General features: G+C 45.5%; 1 long non-coding RNA gene across 1 annotated transcript; it reads left to right on the top strand.

Moving 5' to 3' along the window:
- The first annotated feature begins 566 nt into the window (after positions 1-566).
- LOC120699274 lies at positions 567-1,202 on the top strand. The gene is made up of 2 exons (XR_005685354.1): positions 567-610; positions 769-1,202. It is a non-coding gene; the product is annotated as an uncharacterized LOC120699274 (long non-coding RNA).
- Positions 1,203-15,047: the final 13,845 nt, after the last annotated feature.

The following is a 15,047-nucleotide window of genomic DNA, read 5'->3' as shown; positions in this document are numbered from 1 at the left end:
CGTCGTGAGACCCTCCGACTTGGTGTGGAGAGGCAACGACACTTTGTGCGGGGGAAGAGGAGACCCTCTCCTTGGTGGAGAAGCTCCGTAGTGGATTTCGGCCGGGAGACCGAGAGAGACGGTGGCGGTGCACGAGACTTAGTGTCTTGTGGGCACTTGCCTTTGCTTGCCGGCATCGCCTTGGTGGAGTAGTGCAAGACGTGATCGGAAGAGCCTCGGTGTCTAGTGGACGTAGGCGTTTGTGCCGAACCACGTTACATGACCGTGTCTACTCGGGAGTTTGCATCACTCTTGCACTTACCTCTTTACTTACCATATTACGTTTCCGCATTTACTTTATCTTGCGTACCTTTATTTTCCTAGATAGTTTGTTTAGGATTGGCTATAGGTTGCAAGTATTTTGGGGTAAGTAGAGAATAATAAAGATAAACCTTAGTCTTAACTAGCATGTATAGAACGTGTTAGGTTTATCTTATGCAAGTAGTTTGAGCCCTAGGTTAAAAAATAATTAGCGACCCTATTCACCTCCTCCCCCTCTAGGGTCGGACACCCCGGTGATCCTTACAGTCGGTTTTGGAGCCGGCATCTTCTACGGCGAGGAGTCTGCAAGGTTTGTGATCTATCTTCTTGCAAAGGGGATGGATCTGTGTACCCCCAGGGGTCCTTTGTACCGTGTCAATGGGTTCACCGCCAGCGGCGGTTGTTTCTTCTTTTTCCTTCTTGCTGTTTGGGTGGATGGTGGTGTTGTCCAGTTTGTTGTTCTCACAGTTTGGAGCTCTGGGGTTAGAGGAGGTGAAGGGATGAACCACGTCGGAGATGCTGATGGCCGTGTTCGTTCATCCACGATTTCTTGCCGTCTTTCAATGTTTGAAGTCAGATCTGCGCTGTGGGGGAAAGAGGAAGTAGGTTTGGAACTCAGATTCGTGCATCAGCAACCGGACGGCCGTCGCCGCCTCGATTGGAGGAGGAAAACGAACAGTATCGTCAGCAAGGACCTAGTTGTAATTTCTATTTCTTTTAGGGCCTTTCCTGCAAGAAAGGGTTGTGCTGTGCTGCCACTTTTCTTAATATAGTTACTCCCTTTTCTCGCAAAAAAAAAGGTAGTGTGTTGTGTCCATACATATTGTCACGTTAAGAGGCTAAAGTTGTATACCCTCACTGTAAGAATAGCTTTCCCTATTTTGTCAAGTTTTAGGCCGGGATCTGCTTATGGTTTAATATAGATAGGACCAACATTACACTTTTAACAAGTAGAGGGAATCTGCTAATGGTTTAATATGACGAATGAACAAGTGAGTTATCCAGACTGAATTGGTAGAGACAACACATCTAACTTAACCACGCTCGGATCCGCTGAAGCCGAAGTGGGGGAACCAAGATTTTAATCTTGGGTAGTCCTAACAAGTACTCGTACATGTGTAATATTTCCTATGTTTTATACAAAAGTTTGTTAATTAATTTATTAATAAATACTAAAGGGCACAAAACTTAGTGTAGTCCTAGGACTACTGTGCTACCCTGCTGCTAGAGCTAGCACCATCCATGAAGTCATTGTTTCTATGAATTTTGGTAGGATGACTCTTTATAATTCTTAAGCTAACAATATACTTGTGAGCACGAGTTAGGGCGTGTTTGGTTGAGCTGTGATTTTTGAAAAAGCTGCTGTGAGCTGTGGGATATGGAAAATCAGCTATGAAAAAGTTGCCGTGGGAAAAGCAGAAGACCGTTTGGTGAATTGGCTGTGGCTTTTGAAAACTGCTTTGCGGGCCCCACATGTCATACACATTTCGGCAATCTCCCCCTCTTTCTGACAAGTGGACCCGCGCGTCAGCCCTTCTTCTTCCCCCCTCTCACCAATCTTCTTCCTCCTCAATCTCTCTCATGTGCGTCGGGTCTAGGGGCGCCGCCTACAGAGGTTGCCCTGGTGGCCGCTCCGCCCCGCAGGGGATGGCCGCGCGCCGCGCCGCGCCCCCTGGCTGCACCGCCACCGGGGCTGGGTGCGCCGCCCCCCTAGCCGCATTGCCGGCCAGGGCCAGCCGCTCCGCCCTGTAGGGGATGGCCGCGCGCCGCCAGCCCTGCAGGGGCAGGCCGCGCCGCCGGCAGGTGCTGGCCGCGCCGCTGGGGCTGGCCTCGCCGGGAAGCCTTTGGAGCAGGCAGAGGGGCGGAGAAACGGCGCGAGAAGGGATAGAAAAAAGAAAGAACCGGTATGCATCATAACCAATGGTAGGTGGGTAAATATTTGCCCCAACAGCAGCTAAAAGCAGGGGGTGAAGGTGCTTTCGAAGTTGTATTAGGCAAAAGCTGGCTTTGGGCAAAAGCAGCTGTGGCTTTTGGCTTTTGCAAAAGCAAAAATAGGTTGGAAGCCCAACCAAAGACACTCTTAGTGATGGATATAGATCAACTCCATTGCTTAAAGCAAACACCCCATTAGCCATGGAATATGTTAATATGGCTAATGGAATATGTTAATATATATTGATGTCGGTTTCCTAGGAATGGGACTATTTTTTCTATGCTGCTGTGCAGAGGCTGAAGTAGTCCCCTGCGTGAGGATGCTAGGTACGTGGAGTACTCTGGCTGGGCCACTTTTCTATGCTTCTAGTCAAGGTTGGAAGTAAAGCTCTACTTTACAAGCAACGGACTCACTTGAAATTATTAGGTGCGAAATAAATACTTTAGCTCCATTAACATATATATTCTACGACTACTAAAGCGAATGCTTTTTTTTATGCAGGATTTGACATCCAATAAACAACATCTCCTATGTTAACTTACATATTATATATACTCTACAAATAACAACAATATAGCCTTTTGTCCCAAACGAGTTGGGATAGACTAGAGATGAAACCCAAAAGACACAAAGGTCACGGTTCCGGCACGCTGATAACTAGTCTCCAAGCACTCCTATCCAAATCTATCTCTTCAGAGATATTCCAATCCTTAAGTCTCTCTTAACCGACTCGTCTCAAGTCAGTTTATGTCTACCTCTACCCCTCTTTACCTTATCGACACGTTTTAGAACCCCACTACGCACCGGCGCCTCAGGAGGCCTCCGTTGGATATGTCCAAACCATCTCAACCGATGTTTGGTAAGTTTCTCCTCAATTGGTGCCACCCCTACCCTTTTCCGAATTATTTCGTTCCGGACTCTATTCCTTCTTGTGTGCCCGCAAAACCACCGCAACATCCGCATCTCTGCTACACTCAGTTGCTTGACATGTTACCTTTTTTGGCCCAACATTCAGCACCATATAACATCGCTGGGCGAATCGCTGTCCTATAGAACTTGTTTTTTAGCTTTTGTGGCACCCTCCTGTCATAGAGGATGCCAGAAGCTTGACGCCACTTCAACCAGTCAGCTGAGATTCTATGCCTAACATCTTCATCAATATAGGCATTATTTTGTACCATCGATCATAAATACCGAAAAGTATCCTTCTAGGGCACCACTTGCCCATCGAGACTAACATCTCCACCCTCTTGCATAGTCGTGCTGAAATCGCACATCATGTACTCAGTCTTGGTCCTATTAAGTCTGAACCCTTTCGACTCTAACGTACGTCTCCACAGCATAGAATCTCTAACTAGATGAAATTGCAACTCACAATTTCCCTCTAGTGTTCACCCATAATAGTGAGTAATTTTATTCTCTCAAAAAGTCCCTCTCTCAGCCATGGTTACTTACATATATAGACCAATTTAGATCAAGAAGCTAGCATCTGAAAAGGCACCACGTTGGGCCATTAAGCTAGCAACTTAAAGGGCTAGATAACTGAACAAAGCACTATGAGGCTTCTTATTACAAAATATAAATACTAAAACTTTTAGACTTCCTTGGTGGATAATTATGAACGTAATATCTTTTCTGCCCTTATGCAATGGACTTATTTGGCTACATCATCCTCCCTGCGCTGGAAAGAACTCGACCTCGAGTTTGAGTTGTCATCATGTACTGGATCCCCATGATATGGGAGAAGATGCTTCACATTAAACACATCAGAAGTGCGCAAATGTCTTGGCAACTTGAGCTGATAGATATTATCATTGATCTTCCTTAGCACCTTACACGGCCCAATCTTTCGATGACTTAACTTGTTGTATTGCCCAGCCGGAAAACGATCTTTTGTGAGGACAGCCCACACATAATCACCTTCGTCAAACACAAGGCGACGACGATGTTGGTCTGCTGCAGCTTTATACTTATCATTGCTTTCATGGATCCGCTGTTGGACCAACTCGTGAATCAGTCCCATCTCAGCAACCAATTCATCTGCTCGATGGCTTTTCGGTCCAACAAAAGGTACTGGTGCTAACTCAAGAACACTCTTCAGTATTCGACCATATACTACCTCGAATGGGCAAAATCCAGTAGAACGATTTGGGGTGTGGTTGAAAGAAAATTCAGCATAAGACAAAATATGATCCCATTGTTTTGGTTTGTCACCAACAAGAGCTCGCAACATATTTCCCAAGCTTCGATTGGCAACTTCCGTTTGACCATCCGTTTGTGGATAATAAGCTATACTGAAATTCAAGGTTGTACCCATTTGCTTCCATAAAAATTGCCAAAAATGTGACATGAATTTTGTGTCTCGATCAGAAGTAATACTTCGTGGTAGGCCATGGAGGCGCACCACCTCCCTGAAGAACAAATAAGAAATTTGACTTGCATCTGATGTCTTTCGGCAAGCAATAAAATGTGCCATCTTGCTAAAACGATCGACGACGACAAAGATCGAATCAACACGACGTTGTGTACGTGGAAGACCAAGGACAAAATCCATACTCACATCTGTCCATGGTCCATCAGGGACAGGCAATGGCATATACAAGCCTGCATTAGTAGCCACTCCTTTAGAAACTTGACAGATATGGCACCGTTGGACAAACCTTTCCATATCACGGCGGGCATGAGGCCAAAAATATTGCCGTAATAATATTTCCACAGATTTGTCACGTCCACGATGGCCCTCATAATGGATTTCCTTGATTACTAAATCCCGAACAGAACAATCCGGAATGCAAAGCTGAGTTCCACGAAAGAGAAATCTGTCATGTATTGTATATTCAGCTGACTTCTTTGATTGGGCAACTGCATAAATCTTGCTGAAGTAAGGATCAGAAGCATAAAGATCAGGAATAGTGTCAAAGCCAGTAACTTCAATCCTCATCATGCTTAGGCATTGTGCCCTGCGGCTTAATGCATCAGCCACTTTGTTTTCTGTGCCAGATTTGTGTTTCAAAATAAAATTATACTCCTCAAGAGTACTAGCCCAACGTGCATGTTTCCGATTAAGGTTAGCTTGACTGCGAATATGTTTCAATGCTTCATGATCACTATATAGAATAAACTCCTGATGCAGCAAGTAATGCCTCCAATGTTGCAAGGCTCGAATGACAGCATAGAGTTCTGTTTCATAAGTAGAATATCGGAGCTGTGCACCTGATAGTTTTTGACTAAAGAAAGCTATCGGGTGAGATTCTTGACTTAGAGCAGCACCGATCCCAATTCCAGAAGCATCGCAATCAACTTGAAATAACTTCCCAAAATCTGGCAAGGCTAAACAACCTGAAGAAGCAATCTTTGTTTTGATCTCTTCGAAAGCTTCCCTTGCCTTTTCTGATAATACAAACACTCCACTTCTTTTCATGCAATCAGTAAAAGGAACCATGATTATGCTGAAATTACAGATGAATCATCGATAGAAAGAAGCAAGCCCATGAAAACTACGAGCTTCAGTGAGTGTGCGCGGAGCAGGCCAATTTATGATGGCTGCAACTTTACTTGGATCTGGTTCTAAACCATTTTCTGACACAATGAAACCCAGAAAATTCACACAGGTGGTCAGCAGCTCACACTTCAGTGGATTTGCATATAATTGTTCATGGCTTAATGCAGAGAGCACTTCTCTCAAATGTTGCATGTGTTGTTCCATGCTATTACTATATATGAGTAAATCATCAAAATATACGACAACAAACTTTCCAATGAAAGGCTGCAACACATGATTCATCAACCGCATAAATGTACTTGGAGCATTAGAAAGACCAAATGGCATTACGAGCCACTCAAAAAGACCATCTCTTGTTTTGAAAGCGGTCTTCCATTCATCACATGGATAAATTCTCACTTGATGATACCCACTCTTCAAATCAATCTTTGAAAATACTACAGCCCCTGCTAGATTATCCAACATATCATCTAGTCGAGGAATAGGGAATCGATATTTAATGGTGATCTTGTTTATTGCTCGGCAATCCACACACATACGCCATGATCCATCCTTCTTTGGTGTCAACAATGCTGGAACTGCACATGGACTGAGACTAGGGCGAATAAACCCCTTATCTAGCAATTCTTGCACTTGTCTATTCAACTCCTTGTACTCTGTTGGGTTCATCCGATAATCTGGACGATTTGGCAGATTAGCTCCCAGTACTAGATCAATGCGATGTTGAATGTCTCGCATAGGAGGTAATTTAGCTGGGAGATCTTTTGGGAATACATCAGAAAATTCATGGAGCAGCTCTTGTGCCTCCTTGGGTATTGTAATGTCATCTTTTGATTCTGCAACTAACAACAAGTACACACCTCCTTCTTTGGAGTCACACAAAAATTGCTTGAAGGAGACCAGACTCGATGCTCTGGTTGATTCATCGCTATTTAATATGGAGAACTCGTCCACATTTACTGGATTTAGAACAAATTTGTGCCCATTCTTCATGACAGTATATGTATGCTTCCTACCATCATGCACAGCATATCGATCAAATTGCCAAGGTCTCCCCAAAATGAGATGACTGACATCCATATCTATGACATCACATTCAACCTCATCAAATAATTTGCTGCCAATTGAAAAGGAAACCAAACATCGAAATTGTACCTTGGATATCTTATTAGATTTAAACCACCGCATATTATAAGGATGAGGATGCTTTATTTTCTGCAACCCAAGTTTACTAACTGCATCTTCTGAGATGGTGTTCGCCCAGCTGCCATTATCTATAATAACATGGCATACCTTACCACTCACAGTACAACGAGTGTGGAACAAACTTCTTCGGCGCCAGTCTTCATCTTGCTTTGGTTGTGTCACTAATGCACGCTCCATGACAAGCATATCTCCTGTATCGCCTTCTAGTTCCACCTCTTCCACCTCACCTCCATCATAGTTGTCATAAACAGGGTCACTTTGATGTTCTCTTTCTTCCTCAAAATCAGCCATGAGTCCTTTACCATCCCTGCTATAGTTCTTGGGGCAATCCCTCTGTAGATGGTCTGAAGCACCACATTTAAAACAACGACCACTTCTTGTGTATAATGGTTTAGATATCTCACTGGCTCCTTTGTTCTTAGGTGCAGCGTTTGCTGATCGTGTATCTCTACTACTTGTAACCTCCCCAGTTGGATTGGCACTAGTAGACTGTGATCGAGATGGAGCGGTATTATTTGAGCGCCATGCTTGCTGCTGTTGTTTCTCAATAGTGGCTGCTCGTTGATATGCCTCTGAAATTGTAAAATTTATGTGCAAAGCCAATACATCCTGGATAGATTTACATAGGCCACCAACATACCTTGCCACTAATTGACTTTTGGAGTCACTTAAATTGTTACGTGAAACCAATTGGTAGAACTGATGCAGTGGTTAGAACAAACCAGATGATCAATACAAGAGGCACACGAACAAGACAGATAGGACTAGATGAAATTGCAACTCACAATTTCCCTCTAGTGTTCACCCATAATAGTGAGTAATTTTATTCTCTCAAAAAGTCCCTCTCTCAGCCATGGTTACTTACATATATAGACCAATTTAGACCAATAAGCTAGCATCTGAAAAGGCACCACGTTGGGCCATTAAGCTAGCAACTTAAAGGGCTAGATAACTGAAGAAAGCACTATGAGGCTTCTTATTACAAAATATAAATACTAAAACTTTTAGACTTCCTTGGTGGATAATTATGAACGTAACATCTTTTCTGTCCTTATGCAATGGACTTATTTGGCTACATCAGTAATGTACTTAGTTGGGACTTTGTGCTTCTCCAAGGCCCACCACATGACATTTCTCGGTACTTTGTCATACGCCTTCTCGAGGTCAATAAAGGCCATGTGCAAGTCCTTCTTCTGCTCCCTATAACTCTCCATCAATTGTCGTATTAAGAAAATCACCTCCATGGTCGACCTACCAGGCATGAACCCAAACTGATTTTGGGTCACACTTGTCACTCTTCTTAGGCGGTGCTCGATAACCCTCTCCCATAGCTTCATCGTATGGCTCATCAGTTTAATTCCATGGTAGTTAGTACAACTCTGAACATCTCTCTTGTTTTTGAAGATCGGTACTAATATACTTCTTCTCCGTTCATCATGCATCTTGTTTGATCGAAAAATGAGGTTAAAAAGGTTAGTTAACCATACTATCGCTCTGTCACCTAGGCATCTCCACACCTCAATGGGGATACCATCAGGGCCCATCGCTTTACCTCCCTTCATCCTCTTCAAAGCCTCCCCGATCTCTGCCTCCTGAATTCTCCTCACAAAGCTCATCTAACTCAAGGGTAGGCCCCTCATTCTCCCCATTAAACAACTTGTCGAAGTACTCTCGCCATCTGCCATTGATCTCCTCATCCTTCACTAGAAGTCGATCTGTCCCATCTTTGATGCATTTGATTTGATTGATGTCCCTTGTCTTCCGCTCACGGATCTTAGCCATCCTATAAATGTCCTTCTCCCCTTCTTTCATGTCTAGCCGTTGATACAAGTCATCATACGCCTTACCCTTTGCTACACTCACAGCTCGCTTTGCAGCCCTCTTCGCTAATTTATAGCCCTCGACATTGACTGTACTCTTGTCAAGGTGAAGGCGCTTGAAATATTTCTTTTTCTCCTTAATAGCCCTTTGCACCTCGTCATTCTACCACCATGTGTCTTTCCCTCCCTGTTTGCCTCCCCTACTCACGCCAAACACCTATGAGGCCACCTTCCGAACACATGCTGCCATCTTTAGCCACATGTCGTCTGCATCTTCTCCTTCTTCCCAAGGCCCCTCACCTAGCATCCTCTCCTTAAATGTTTGCGCAGCTTCCTATGGCAGCACCGCCCAAATTAATCCGGCTCAAGTGCGCTAACCATCAACCTACAGGTAATCCCGGCTAACACGCACTTCAAACGGAGTAATCCGGCATGGCTGTCGGGTAAAGTCCCGAAGAATCCACCTGAGCATCGATCGAACCCAAAGCTTACATGTAACCCACACGAAGGTGAGTCCAGAGAGTACAACATTTCACAAATACATTACATTACAGAGTCTTACTTAAATATTACAAACCAAGTTCTAATTCTCAGAAAGTTACTTGAAGTTCAAATTGAAAGTAGCTCAGAGCTTAACTGCAGCGAAAAAAACGAGTACTAAATGAAGATACAAGATGTCATGATGAAGCCCGTACAAGACATCACTCGGCATTGTCATCATTGGCCGGAGTCGTATCCCACTCCACCGACCAACCAGGAGGTAAAACACACGGCCAAGTCAAGCTAGCTATCTGATCTTTAAACGTATCACCTGAAAACAAAGTGGAGCCACAAGCAAGACTGAGTATACTAATACTCAGCAAGGCTTACCCGAATAGGATATATTTAATCCTCTAGCTAGACATGTAAGGTTTTTGGCTTGGAGGGGTTTGTTTTTGCCGAAAAGCAACAAGAGTAAGTCCTTATTTTCAGATTTTAGCTTTCAAGTTCTAGTTCGATTAACCATTCTATATTAGCATCTATCCAATAGCATACATGGTGAAAAACAATTATTTTTCATCATTCAACCATATTTCTCATCATCATTGTTCCACTTCTTATTCTATGTGGCAAAAGGGTTAAGCAGTCTCAATATCCGTGAGAGACGGACGATTCGAATCGAATTTGTTAATCTGGCCAAGCAGACCTAAACACACGCATGGGGAATGAAATTACCCACGCGACTTTTCCCCTTTTTCCCCGGGCATGTGTAACAGAACGGGCCGGGCCGAATCTTGGGTTACTGTAGCTCGGCTACTGTAGCGCCGAAAAAAATACTATGGCGACGGGAGTATAGTCCCAGACTGGAAGTTGAGAGAGGGACGAGCCAGCTTAAATACCAGGCCCAGGGTAGTTGAATAACTCCGATTGCAACCTTTTGCACGAAGCGAGGATGAAAGCGCAAGAGAGTTATTTAGCAGGTGTGATTTACTCAACGTGCAGAGTAGATCTTAGCCGTTACCCCGGGTCGGGTCGTTACAGTGGTATCAGAGCCGACTCTTACGGTTTCACGCCACATACGGGCAGAAGTGCGCGGGCATGAGCACGGGCGCGTGGGGGCGCAGATGCTAAGGCATGTGGACGGGCGCGTGCGAGGCACGGACGTCACACATGGACCATTGGCACTGAACGCACGGATGTGGCACATGGGACCGTTAGCACTAGACGTATGGGACGTGGCCAAGAGAGGAGATCATGGTGGTATTTAAGTTGGTTCGATGATTCGACGGGGGCGTCAAATCCTAAAGGGTGGGTGATTGTAACAGAACGGGCCAGACGGGCCGGGCCGAATCCCGGGTTACTGTAGCTCGGTTACTGTAGCGCCGAAAAAATACTGTGGCGATGGGAGTATAGTCCCAGACTGGAAGTTGAGAGAGGGACGAGCCAGCTTAAATACCAGGCACATGGTAGTTGAATAACTCCGGTTGCAACCTTTTGCGCGAAGCGAGGACGAAAGCGCAAGAGAGTTATTTAGCAGGTGTGATTTACTCAACGTGCAGAGTAAATCTTAGCCGTTACCCCGGGTCGGGTCGTTACAGCATGGAACAGGCCCACCGCCCTAGGGTGCCCTGCACCCGTGCGTGACCAAAGACCAGACAGTGGGGAGTATGTTCCACGGCCAGTTCCATCATGTACTTAAGATTACCGATTACCATATTCTCGGCATGTGGTTAGTACGTTCAAACCCTTAACCACCACTACCACACACCGCGGCCTTATCTATTTTTCACTAAACAGACGGGGTATCACAAGTACAACAACCCCGCCCGTAAACCTTATACTGCAGTGTGTAGTAGTAAGCATTCAACTCCTATTAGCTCGCGAGTGACAGGAAATCACTCGATTTCTACCGAACCCTTAGCATAGCCAACTAGCGGCCTACACATACTAGTATTCAAACATAGGTACTTAAGATTATGCAACTAGGGTTCCAAACAATTCCTACAAACTTAAATGCACAAGTAGATAGGAATATAAACAGTTGCATAAATTTAAAATACATAGGACATGCTCCGGGGCTTGCTTTCCTGAGCGGAGCTAGCCTTGGGCTCTTCTGAACTTTGGTTCAGGTCTTCAGCAATTTCAGTTAGATTAACTTGAGCTTCACGCTGCTCACTCTCGGACTCCGGCACCAGCTCGTACGTACCATCGGCGAGAGTAGTCAAATCTATATCAAATGCACATGCATGAGTTGTGGTGATGGTAACAAACTTAGGATTAAGATTCATTTATACAGAACAAACCCTACAAGTAAAGATGCTACAATTTTTACTGAGTGCTCCTAAACTTAGGGTAAGTCTACTGTAAATGTTTCAGATTTAAATGAGCAAGTAACAGAGCATGATAATTAGGACAAAATAAAGCTACACTAATATAGTTTTAAATCTACAGACAGTCGTAGAAAGTTCCAGAGCCTCATCTTTTACCAGCATGGCTATATACTCAAAGTTAACCCATATAAAAATTATTAGAATTTTACATGTGCAAAAACTATTTTTCATGATTTAGTACATTTCTTCCTACAATAAATTATTTGGATCAGTTTGACTTAACTAAAAAGTTCCAAAATTTTTATACCATAACTATATCATGGCATAGATATACTGTAGAATTTTTAGCTGAAGAAACAAAGCATAACAACTTGAATAATTAAATCTACTTAACCTAGGCATAAAGCAAGATTTAAGTAAACTGACAGCTAGGCATGTCAAAAGTCCACGAAACTTTTACACAAGGCAATGCATCTAACATGTAACACACTGACCAAAAATGGCCAACAAATCACTCATGTAACTTGAGATCTACTAAAAGCTATATTTTCTTTGTATTTTAAATAAAACAAAAAATACTGAGCAAAAGAAAAAGTGCATGTAACAAAAATTGTAGATCTCTTTGGAAAGATTCCAGAACAGTTGAGTTTGAAATTTTCTGATTTTTCTACAATTTTTAAATGAATTTACAAGTTTGCTGTTTTTGGAAAATAAAAGAAAAGAAAAAGAAAACTTGCATCTAGGCCCCTGGAATGATTTGGGGGCTCACAGAGATGCCCCTGGCCGGAGCCAGGAACAGATGAGGCGGCGGCGGGTGTTTCCCGGCGAGGAGGAGGCTCGCCGGCGGCGGGGATGGAGTCCAGGGGGTAGAGCTCACCGAGTTCTACCTGTGGGTGGGTGATGTCGTCGACGAGGATGGCCGGGAGCACGGGTTCGACAGCGGCGCAGAGAGGGGTCGCGGCGGCGTAGGTGGCGGCGGTGCTCCGGCGATGTTCTCGGGTGAGGTTCGGGCCGGGGAGCTTCGGGAGGGTTTGGGGAAAGTGATTGTGGGGCTAAATTGGGGAGTGCAAGGCCGGGAATGGGAGTTCCACGGCGAGCGGGGCTCGGCGGGGTTCACGGCGAGCGGGGCTCGGCGGGGTTCACGGCGGCGGCGAGGGCGTTCTGCATCTCCGGCGAGGTCAGGGTGGAAATGGGAGGGCTTGGGAGCGGCGTGGGGGTGAATGGGAGCTCGCTGGGTGCTCGGTGTGGGTGGAGGAGCGGTGAGCGGGGCTCTCCACGAGAGCCGTGGCTCGGCGGGCGGGAATGGGGGCGCGGCGGCACTGCTCAGTGGCGCGGCGGCGCTGGTCGTTCTGGGCGATGGGGTTGGGCGCAGGCGTGACGAATGGAGTGCGTGCGTGCGTGCGCAAGTGCGGCGTGAGCTAAAGGGTGGAGTGAGAGCGTGAGGAGGGGACTGGGTGCTCGCGCGAGGGAAGTAGGGCGTCGGCGGCGAGGGTTGCCGTGGCGCTCTGCGCGCGCGTTAATGGCGCGATGGCGTGCGGGCGGCGAGGCAGCAGCGGGGCAGCAACGCAGCGATGGCGAGACGATGATGGCGGGGTGGCATGCGGGCGGCGCAACGAGTGCGGGTGTGCGCGCTCGAGTGGGGGTGATGGCGCTCGACAGGCACGCTCCTCCGCTCCAGCTCGGGGTCAACAGTGGGCGGCGCAGCGAGGTTGTCGCCGGGCGGCCGTCGGGACTGAGCGCGTGCGCGGCCAAGGTCAGCGCTCGGCAGGGCAGCAGCAAGCGGTAGCAGGCGCAGCGAGCGGGCGGCAGCGGCGCAGCGAGCGCGCGCGCGTGCGCGCTGGAGTGGCCTGCGCACGCAGGGAAGACAGGGAGAGCGAGGGAGAGAGAAAGAGAGTAGAGAGAGAAAGAGAGAGGTCAACGTGTTGACTCGATTCAAATTCAAAATTTTCAATTGAAACTCGAAAAAGTTTGAACACAAAAATTGTTCAAAATTCAATTTCCTACAACTTTCCTTTCAGACCAAAATTCATTTGAGCAATGATTTGAAAGTTAAAAATTTGAAATCAAGTTTAAATGAAAATCCCCTAAACCCACTGTTTTTCGGGGTTTTCTCTAAATTTCATGTTGTAACTTGAAAATTTTTGAATACGAAAGTTGTTTATCTTGTCAAACTCTACAACTTTTGTTTTGGGCAAAAGTTCATTTGAGCTAAGGTGTGAGAGTTGACTTTTTGGTTTATTTAAACGGATTTCTGGCTTTTAAGTAATTGAAAATTTGGGGGTTTAACTTGTCACTTCATATTAATTGCATGTTTAAACAGTGCTAAACACCGGAGGTGTTACACTTCCCCTCTAAGCTTCCACCACTTCGTTCTCGCAATCTTGGCATGTTTGTCCCGGTGGACACATACCCGAAAACGAAAATCCGCCACCACAAGTTTGTGTTGAGGGACAACACACTCCCCAGGAAAAACCTTACTATGTAAGCAATCTCGTCTATCATTCCTCCTATATTTCAGCTTATCTCTAATAATAATAAAAAATATACCCACTTTACACATAAATGGTATAAAAAATTAAGCACTAGTGATCAAAGTTAGGGGTATTTGATCACTAAACTACGTAACACCACGAGTAATGGAGTTATGGGTACATAAGTCATTAAGTATTCTTGTTGGTGCAAATTTAGGGCCAACACACACGAATGCGCATAATTGTACAGCGAGCGACGGCACGGATGCAGCGCCGATGCTCAGGGTGGTTAGACCGGTCAGGGTGACCGGTCAGACCGGTTTGCCGGCGAAGAACGGCGAAGACCGACGAACACTCGCCCGGGAGAGAGCCCGTCAGGGCAGGCGCACGTAGGGTTGTTTTAGGATCGGCAGGCCACCTAAAACACCTTCAGACGTCGCGGAGACGAAGTAAGAACAGCAGTAAGAACAGCAGATATGAGATTGGAAAAGTTAGGGTTTGGAGATAAAACTAAAGGCAATAAACATAAAGAAAAAGTAATGTATTGATGTATTTTTGATCGATTGGATACCCTCAATCGGCCGTGACCCTTTATATTTGTTGGGAGGGATGGTCTTATCCCATTAGGAGTCGAAAACCTAATTAATTCCATGTCAAAATACAACTCCTAACTCGGACTGGGTTGCCTGGACCGGTCTGACCGCCCTGGCCAACCGGTCTGACTGGTCTGGGTCTAGGTCAAATCTTCCCGAAGTCATAACTCTCTCATCCGAACTCCAAATTGGACGTTCTATATACGAATTTTGATCTACTCGACGAGAGCTATCCAATGGTGAAGTCTATTTTGCATTTTGAATAAGTTGACCAGACCAGTCTGACCGATTTAGGTAAGCGGTCTGACCGGTTCCACCAGTCATGCCAATTTTGATCATCAACAATTCTATCAAAAGACACTTAGATTATTTTCCAACACCCATGTTGAATTCAGGTTCCGACCCTAAAAGG

Source organism: Panicum virgatum, chromosome 3K (assembly GCF_016808335.1).
Source record: "Panicum virgatum strain AP13 chromosome 3K, P.virgatum_v5, whole genome shotgun sequence".
Taxonomy (NCBI): Eukaryota; Viridiplantae; Streptophyta; class Magnoliopsida; order Poales; family Poaceae; genus Panicum; species Panicum virgatum.
Note: the sequence above shows the minus strand (reverse complement) of the source record. Positions and strands in the feature narration are given on the sequence as shown.